The sequence below is a fragment of the Ovis canadensis genome, chromosome 17 (assembly GCF_042477335.2).
Source record: "Ovis canadensis isolate MfBH-ARS-UI-01 breed Bighorn chromosome 17, ARS-UI_OviCan_v2, whole genome shotgun sequence".
NCBI classification, from domain to species: domain Eukaryota; kingdom Metazoa; phylum Chordata; class Mammalia; order Artiodactyla; family Bovidae; genus Ovis; species Ovis canadensis.
The window spans coordinates 40,015,231-40,025,220 of NC_091261.1; the positions used below are offsets into that span (position 1 = coordinate 40,015,231).

At 40.8% G+C, this 9,990-nt stretch overlaps 2 pseudogenes; one reads left to right on the forward strand and one right to left on the reverse strand.

Annotated features, from left to right (window-relative positions):
* Window positions 1–3,265: 3,265 nt before the first annotated feature.
* Window positions 3,266–5,843, forward strand: LOC138422470 (aminoacyl tRNA synthase complex-interacting multifunctional protein 1-like; annotated as a pseudogene).
* LOC138422472 (WD repeat-containing protein 82-like) lies at window positions 3,990–5,668 on the reverse strand (annotated as a pseudogene).
* Window positions 5,844–9,990: the final 4,147 nt, after the last annotated feature.

A 9,990-nucleotide genomic window follows, 5' to 3' on the forward strand; every position in this document is an offset into this window, starting at 1 on the left:
ATTTGGTTGAATTTGTGGACGTGGAACTGTAGAATTCAGAGGGCTGTAAGGGGAATTTCTGTCAGCACAGGTTGGTACCTCTAAACCCCCACATAATGTTCAAAGTTCAGCTGAATTGTCTTTGTCTTCTACTTGAAAGAGACAACCTTTGAACAATTTTGATCTGATTCGCTATATTTCCTTTTCTGTTTAATTACCTAAACGTCCATAGTGGTTCTGAGTAAAAAAAGATTTCACATAAAAATGTGTGTGATTTTTTTTAATAATTCTATTCTCTTCAGTTTATTTTTTTTGATAGTGTCCTTAAGTTGGCATTATGTTTCCCAAATAAAGACTATCCTGTGTGTACTAGCCAGTTTCTCTTCATTAGAAGGTGAACCCATTCATATTACAGGTCAAGTTTTTTAAAACTTTGACTATGGTGCACGTTTTCCTGACAGTGATTCTACCTGCCTTCTTTGAAATCTGCAGAGTCTAACACATTTATCCCCATCTGTGATCTAGAAAGCAAAAGTTAATATATTGAACTAGTACTGGGGGAAATTATTCTGTTGAAAACGAGATAAATCAGATTCCTCACCCAAGTAGCCTGTTTACATCTTGATACCTGAGAAGTGCTACACATTGCTAGAAATAGATATCTCTGGCATATTAACAGTGTATAGCCTTGCTTACACTGTGCCTTTATGGATTAGAATAAGCTGAAGGAGGAAACTTTAATTTGCAAAGACACCTGTACCCCAATACTCATAGCAGCATTGTTGACAATAGCCAAGACATGGAAGTAACCTAAATGACATCAATAGATGAATGAATAAAGATGTGATATATATACATGGAATACTACTCAGCCATAAAAAGAATGAAATAATGCCGTTTGCAGCAACATGGATGGACCTAGAAATTATCCTATTAGGTGAAGTTATTTATATGTGGAATCTGAAAAGATGATATAAATGAACTTATTTGCAAAACAGACCCACAGACATAGAAAATAAACATGGTTACCAAAGGGGAAGGGAGGAGGGAATAAGGTGTCTGATTAACATATACACATATAAAAGATAAATAACAAGGACCTGTAAAACACCAAGAAGTATATTCAATAGGTTATAACCTATAATGGAAAATAATTTGAAAAAGTATATATACATAACGTATATGTATAACAATCTATTGTACACTTGAAACTAACACAACATTGTAAATTGTACTTCAGTTTCTTAATGGTTTAAAAAAATAAGCTGGGTAGTACTAAATTTATTAAATGTGTAAATTGCTTTGAGCATAATGAAAATAAGTTACTGAAATGAGCATGGTTCTTTTCTTCTAATGAATTAAAAGTAGCAAATGTTCATTGATAGCTTTTGAGTATGTATGTTCCATGTAGGTCAGCTATCAATCTGCTAGGTGATAGTAATCACAGAGTATGATCTATTTGTTGTGGCAAGGAAGTTCAAATGAAAACCACCCAACTTTTCGTTACTGTTTTTAGGCAAAATTCATCATTCCCAGGCAATGTCAGAAAAGCGTGAAACTTCTCAGACACACTTGTGAGTTACGTTTCTGATGAGACACTGGGCTAGATATTTCCGGTTTGCATTTGTTCTGCCATCAATGGTAACAGAAGATTAGGAGTGCCTATGATTACTCCATTCAAGAAAGCACTTAACATGCTGTGAACACTATTCACAAGAGATTTTTCTGTTTTACTGTATCTACAGAGTCCAACTAAACCAAATTGTAAAGTTTAGTGTAAGAAAACTGGTAGATTGTTGCATTTTTCTTTCACAATCATGATTTTTAGTGGCTGCATAGTATTGTTAGTGAAAATGCAGGTTATTACATGGTATGCTGCCAGTTGGGTTACAGAGCAAAGTTGGAAGATAACAGACTTTATGCATTTTCCCATTTAGAAAAATAATATATGTTTAGTATACAGAAAAAGGTTAAGAAAAATGAGAAGCAAAATTAGTTTAAGCAATCTCTTAATTTAATCTCAAACTAATCGTCCCACATCTCTTTTTATTATTTGTCTGCACTAAGAGGCTTGCGGGGTCTTAGTTCCCTGATGAGTGGTTAAACCTGCACTGTCAGCAGTAAAAGCTTGGAGTCCTAACCACTTAGGCTTTTCCCCTTAGATACCCATCTGATCATGCTGGACATCTGTACCTGGAACCTCAGTGTGATGCATCCTTTTCCTCCCAGACTTGCCTCTGCTCTCATGTTCTCTTGTCAGAGAGCTCCTGCTCTTGACTCTCCTGGCTTGTCTTCCTACCTCTCTGCTAGTTCTCATCAAGGTCATTGTCCCTATGGGCAATCTGAAATAAATTTGACCTCTTTGTTTCCGTACCTCAAGGCCTTAAGTGATACCACCTTACTTTCAATTTCAAGACAGGGAGGGCTTAGGCCTCTTCATCAGTTCCCGTTGAACTATTACATAAAATGCCTAGTAGCTTCCAGAATATACCTCTAGCTATTTACCCACTCCATTTTTCAGTCTATATAATAGTCTTCTACACACCTTTCCAAGTTTTAACTGCCCTCCTAGCTAATTGGCCCAGTCATAGAGACTCAGGCTCACACTCTGAATTCACCCCCAGACTGAATTAGAGAGCCCCAGTTCCATGGCTCCAAGTTTCACAGGTAATTCTGTATCACTGAATTCACTATTGTGCTGTAATCATCTGCCTTCCCTGATAAACCAGGGACCAGAGCATACCCATATTTTAAGGCCCAGTGTTTTTCCTAAGGGCTTCCCTGGTAGCTGAGCTGGTAAAGAATCCACCTGCAATGCAGGAGACCCTGGTTCAATTCCTGGGTTGGGAAGATCCCCTGGAGAATGTGTGGACCACCCCCTCCAGTATTCTTGGGCTTCCCTAGTGGCTCAGACAGTAAAGAATTTGCCTGCGATATGGGAGACCTAGGGTTGATCCCTGGGTTGGGAAGATCCCCTGGAGGAGGGCATAGCAACCCACTCCAGTATTCTTGCCTGGAGAACCCCCATGGACAGAGGAGCCTGGTGGGCTACAGTCCATAGGGTCACAAAGAGACAGGACTGAGCGACTAAGCACACTTTTTCTAAACTTAGTACAGTGCTAGCTAGACACAATATTTGTTCAGAATTTTTTGTTAAGTTCATAAAATGAGAGGGTAGACTAAATCAATAAACTTTAAATGAGGGCTCCAAGGAAATATTAGGAACTGAGGGGCGGCACTTCTTACTCCCAGCTGAGGCTGCTGAGGTGCCTCAGTCCACTGATACATGATTTTCTACCATTTCTTGGCAAAAATGGCAACCAGAGATGCTGTTCTGAAGTGATTGTAGCAGAAAGGTGCAGAAGCAGATCAAATTATTGAGGCAGCAAATTGCTCTAATTAAGGAGAAAGAAATTTTGCAGACAACTTAGAGAAGAGAAGAAACTTCGAGTTGAAAATGCTAAATTGAAGAAGGACTAAAATGAGCTAATTAAGGCAGAAATTCAAAATGGAGTAAAATACCATTTCCATCTGGTACTCCACTAAAAGCTGATTCTACAGTTTCTGAAAATGAGATACAGTCTATACCAATAGCAACCATATCTTCTGGTGCTAAAGAACAAGTAAAAGAGGAGGAGGAGAAGAAGAAAAGATGAAAGAGAAAACTGAAAAGAAAGGAGAAAAAAGAGAAAAAACAGCAACCAGTAGCTGACTCTAAGCCTGTTGATGTTTCCCCATCTGGATCTTCGAATTGGGTGTATCATCACTGCCAGAAAACACCCTGATACAGATTCTTTATATGTAGATGAAGTAGATGTTGGAGCCCCAAGAACAGTGGTCAGTGGCCTGGTGGAGCATGTTCCTCTTAACAGATGCAAAATCAGATGGTGGGTTTACTTTGTCTCAGGCAATGGTGATGTGTGAAAGTTCACCAGGGAAAGTTGAAATCTTGGCACCTCCTAATGAATCTGTTTCTGGAGACAGAATTCCTTTTGTAAGAAGCTCGGCAAAGTAACTTTCTTCTTTTGAGCAGATGTATAGCACATTCTTGGGAAGGCCATGTGGAAGGATGCTTTCCAGTCCAGTCAAATGATCCAATCCCACTATTATCTTAGTCCCCTCTGAGTTTTTTCCTACTTGCCACCCCTCACTGTACAGAAAACAGCCAAGCACCATGCAGGGCAGTCATCAATGGTGGGTAACCAGAAGGCCATGTTAGAACAAGCGCTGGCAAAGGTCATGAACTTGGGGTTGAACTGCAAACAGGTAATGGGGCCTGTGTGTTTGCCATCCAATACAGCTACTTTTATACCACTCTCTCTATTCCAGCATGGATCTTGCCATCCTCTGAACCAATCATAATAAACTGGAAGTCTGGGGTAAATGAGACCTCCAATGTGACAGCCTTGCTTTTAGCATAACCCCCAAACATGCATCACCACTCCCTTGAGTGCATCAGTCAGACGGATGAAGCTGCCGTTGGTGGAGATGAGGATGAGCTTGTCATCACTGCTGAACTTAAGCCCTGTCCACTCACAAGTCCAATCATACTTCATCTTAAATGTCGCAAATGGCCCCTTATCAAAAGAGCAAAGATCATAAAGTTTGACCATTCCAGAATTGACACCTGCAGCAAAATTAATTCTTCTGGATCAAAAGAACAAACTGGCTTGCCCTGTATATGCATGAGACCCTGGCAGTTAGAAGAGCGGAGATCCCAGAGCCGAATGGTCTTATCAAGAGACCCAGAAATGAAAGCGTCATCCACAGGTGACATGAACAAGGCCACCACCCTTTTGCGATGTCCAGGAAAGTACCTGATATATTTGAGGTCATGCAAGAACAGGTAACGAACAGTATCGTCTCTTTTGTTAGAGCTGTTCAGTTCAGTTCCGTTCAGTTGTTCAGTCATGTCCGACTCTTTGTGACCCCATGAATTGCAGCATGCCAGGCCTCCCTGTCCATCACCAACTCCTGGAGTTCAATCAAACTCACGTCCATCGAGTCCGTGATGCCATCCAGCCATCTCATCCTCTGTTGTCCCCTTCTCCTCCTGCCCCCAATCCCTCCCAGCATCAGAGTCTTTTCCAATGAGTCAACTCTTCGCATGAGGTGTCCAAAGTACTGGAGTTTCATCTTTAGCATCATTCCTTGCAAAGAATACCCAGGACTGATCTCCTCTAGAATGGACTGGTTGGATCTCCTTGCAGTCCAAGGGACTCTCAAGAGTCTTCTCCAACACCACAGTGAAGTGAAGTGAAGTCTCTCAGTCGTGTCCGACTCTTTGTGATCCCATAGACTGTTGCCTACCAGGCTCCTCCATCCATGGGATTTTCCAGGCAAGAGTACTGGAGTGGGTTGCCATTTCCTTCTCCAGAGGATCTTCCTGACCCAGGGATCGAACCTGGGTCTCCCCCATTGTAGGCAGACGCTTTACCGTCTGAGCCACCAGGGGAGCCTAAACTACTGTATTTGCTGCATGAGTGTATCTGATGAGATCCACGCCGTATTTCTTACTGTACGGGGTTCTCTTTGGTTTGCCCTCCTGGCAGTCATAGAGCACGATGGAGTTGCTCGAGATGACCATCTCCCCGTTGGGGCTGAAGTCGAAGCAGTTGATCTTGTCAGAGTTTTCGTGGAACACCTTGGCGACGCGGAAGCTCCGCAGCACCCTGTTGGTCAGATTCATGGCGGCGGTTGCCCACCATGACAAGGAGCTAAATCCTAAGACGATTTCGGGGCAGATCCAGCGTGATCTCTACACTAATGATGAATGCGTGGCTACACACAAAGGCGCTCCCTTTAAGGTGAAAGGAAAGGGAGTGTGCAGGGCTCAAACAATGGCCAACAGTGGAATAAAATAAAACACTTCAGTTTCTGAAATACATTAGAGAAAACAATAAAAAGAAATACATTTGTCAGTCATCCCTAAAAAAAAAAAAAGAGACAGAACTGAGAAAAGAGCCTAAGAGCTACATCAGAGCAGCACCTCTTCTTTGTTTTGTTTGTAGGCTTAGAAATAAGTTTGAAAAGGTTTTTGTGCTATTAAAAAAAAATGTGAGAAAATCACTGGACTAGATAATCTCTAGTACCCTTTAGTTTATAAATACAATTCAAGGTAAGAACCATATAGTCTTATTCACATCTAGCAATGATATATGACAGCAGAATACAGATTCGTCTTCATGACTAAATCAAGGCACAAGCACCATAGAGCAATTTTGACCTGAGTGCCTATTTAAATAAAATTTGCAGGAACAACAGCTTACAGGCTTCACTGAAGAGGTGAGCAAAGGAAAACCAGAGGAAAGGAGAGGACTCCCTTTTCTTTTCTCTTATAACTAAAAACACTCATCAGTGCCTTGAAACCCCACCCAGGGCGTTGTTTGCACTCTCCCACAATGACCCCTGGTCTCCACCCCCAACATTCCCATCACTGTGGCACTGATTGCAGCTCCTGGTCTATTCCAGTGGTGATGCAGAAGAAGGCAAGTAAGGCGAGACACAAGTTTAAATTTGATCTAACCAAAGACAAACTGCAAAGTAATAAAAGCATACTGAAAACAGTCCCACCTGCTGCTCTCACCTGGAAAGAAATGCCTTATTTGTGGGGAAAGACCTTTACACTTAGTACTGTGCTAAAGGTGAGAAAGGAGACAAACATAAGATAAGAATAAATCACCTTTGTTATGTGAAGAAACACCAGAGCAAACATTTTAGTTCCTTCAGCTGGGTCTTAGAGGAAGCGTTTAGGCCTTGAAGGGAATCTGCTGTTTTCTGGTGACCTTGAGCAAGTTTCTGAATTTATGAGCCTATTGGGTTTCCCTGGTGGCTCAGACGGTAAAGCGTCTGTCTGCAATGCAGGAGACACAGGTTTGATCCCTAGGTTGGGAAGATCCCCTGGAGAAGGAAATGGCAGCCCACTCCAGTATTCTTGCCTGGAAAATTCCATGGACGGCGGAGCTTGGTAGGCTACTGTCCATGGGGTCGCAAAGAGTCGGACATGACTGAGTGACTTCACTTCACTCAATTTTCCTATTAGACATCACCAGATGATCAATACGTTGATTATATTCTTTGTAGCCAAAGATGGAGAATCTCTATACAGTCAGCAAAAACAAGACTGGGAGCTGACTCCTTATTGGAAAATTAAGACTTAAATTGAAGAACGGAGGGAAAGCCACTAGGGCATTCAGGTATGACCTAAATCAAACCCCTTATGATTATACAGTGGAAGTGACAAATAGATTCAAGGAATTAGATCTAATAGACAAGATTGTCTGAGGAATTATGGACGAAGATTCACGACATTGTTCAGGAGGTGGTGATCAAAACCATCCCCAAGAAAAAGGAACGCAAAAAGGCAAAATGGTTGTCTGAGAGGGGTTACAAATACCTGAGTAAAGAAGAGAAGCAAAAGGCAAAGGAGAAGAGGAAAGATACACCCATTTGAATGTAGAGTTCCAGTGAATAGCAAGGAGAGATAAGAAAGGCTTTTTAAGTCAATAGAGCAAAGAAATAGAGGAAAACAGTAGAATGGAAAGCCTAGAGATTTCTTCAAGAAAATTAAAGATACCAAGGGAACATTTCATGCAAAGATAGGCACAATAAAGAACAGAAACGGTATGGACCTAGCAGAAGCAGAAGACATTAAGAAGAGGTGGCAACAATACACAGAAGAACTATACAAAAAAGATCTTAATGACCCAGATAATTATAATGGTAAGATCACTCACATAGAGCCAGACATCCTGGAGTGTGAAATCAACTGGGCCTTAGGAAACATCACTACACACAAAGCTAGATGGAATTCCAGCTGAGCTATTTCAAATACTGATGCTGTTAAAGTGCTGCACTCAATATGTCAGCAAATTTGGAAAACTCAGCAGTGGCCACGGGACTGGAAAAGGTCAATTTTCATTCCAACCTTAAAGAAAGGCAATGCCAAAGAGTGTTCAAACTACTGCACAATTGCACTCATTTCACATGCTAGCAAAGTAATGTTCAAAATCCTTCAAGCTAGGTTCCAACAGTATATGAACCGAGAAATTCCAGATGTACAAGCTGGATTTAGAAAAGGGAGAGGAACCAGAGATCAAATTGCCAACATCCATTGGATCTTAGAGAATTCCAGAACAACTGCTTCACTGACTATGCTAAAGCCTTTGACTGTGTGGATCATAATAAAATGTGGAAAATCCTTAAAGAGATGGGAATACCAGACCACCTGACCTGCCTCCTGTATACAGGTCAAGAAACAACAGTTAGAACTGGACATGAAACAATGGACTGGTACCAAATTGGGAAAGGAGTACATCAAGGCTGTATATTGTCAACCTACTTATTTAACTATATGCAGAGTACATCATGTGAAATGCCTGACTGGATGAAGCACAAGCTGGAATCAAGATTGCCAGGAGAAATATCAATAACCTCAGATATGCAGATGACACCACCCTTATGTCAGAAAGCGAAGAGAAACTAAAGAGCCTTTTGATGAAGGGAAAAGAGGAGAGTGAAAAAGTTGGCTTGCAACTCAACATTCAAAAAGCAAAGATCATGGCATCTGGTCCCATCACTTCATGGCAAACAGATGGAGAAACAATGGAAAGAGTGACAGAATTTAATTTCTTGGGCTCCAAAATCACTGTGGACGGTGATTGCAGCCATGAAATTAAAAGACGCTTGCTCCTTGGAAGAAAAGCTATGACCAACCTAGACAGCATATTAAAAAGCAGAGATATTACTTTGCATACAAAGGTCCATATAGTCAAAGCTATATAGATGTGAGAGCTGGGCAATGGAGAAGGTTTTTCCAGTAGTCATGTACAGATGTGAGAGCTGGGCAATGGAGAAGGCCGAGCCCCAAAGAATTGATGCTTTCCAACACTGGTGCTGGTGAAGACTCTCCAGAGTCGCTTGGACTGCAAGGAGATCAAACCTGTCAATCCTAAAGGAAATCAACCCTGAATATCCATTGAAAGGACTGATGCTGAAACTCCAATACTTTGACCACTGATAAAAAGGCCGACTCATTGGAAAAGACTCCTGATGCTTGGAAAGAATAAAGGCGGGAGAAGAAGGGAACAACAGCAGATGAGATGGTTGGATGGCATCACCAACTTAATGGACACGAATTTGAGTTTGAGGAGATGGTGAAAGACAGGCAAGCCTGGTGTGCTGCAGTCCATGGGGTCACAAAGAGTTGGACACGACTAAGCGACTGAACAGCAACAATTTTCCTGTTAGTCTCTTCAGAGACACTAATAATACCTATCCCACAGATAAGAAATAAGACAAATGCCACCAACTCCATGGCATACACCACACACTATTCCTTCCTTTGCAGTGGCAGAAAGACATTTAAATGGCTTTTAGGTGGTATATAATTTTGTTCTTATCTGAAGGTAACAACCTTTTGTTACTTAAATTGATAATTCTAATGACACTAGTTTTTCTTCAGTTTACCAGTAACAAAGAATTGATGTGTTTACTAACAGAGCATCAAGGCAATACTAAACTTCAGCAATAATGCCAGGGGCAACAGATCCATATTTATTAATATTCTCAAATGCCCAACTCATAATTTATTTAGAATCCACATTCAGGTTGAGATTATCCTGAAATCATTGGCGTAACTTAGTTAACTATTTGTGTAACTTGCAGATGAGATGTCAGAGAGAAGTGAGTGATTTTATCAAGTTGAACACACCTCATTACTGACCAGTTTCACTGTAAAGCATAGTCACATTTTATCTAGGCTAGCTATCTTTAACTAAGACCAAATGTGAAAATGCATGATTATAGCAATGAGTTCAGTGTGTTTAGTGTTAGCTTTACAGATTTGTGTGCATTGTTTTAGTTAACCTTATTTCGACTGCCATGAAATAATTCAGAATTATCTCACAACCTAGTTTGTGTTAAGCAAAACTGGTGATTAGAATAGCTAAATATATTGCAAATGCGCTATACAAATGTTTTTTTTTTCAAATGACTGAATCTTTTAAAGCA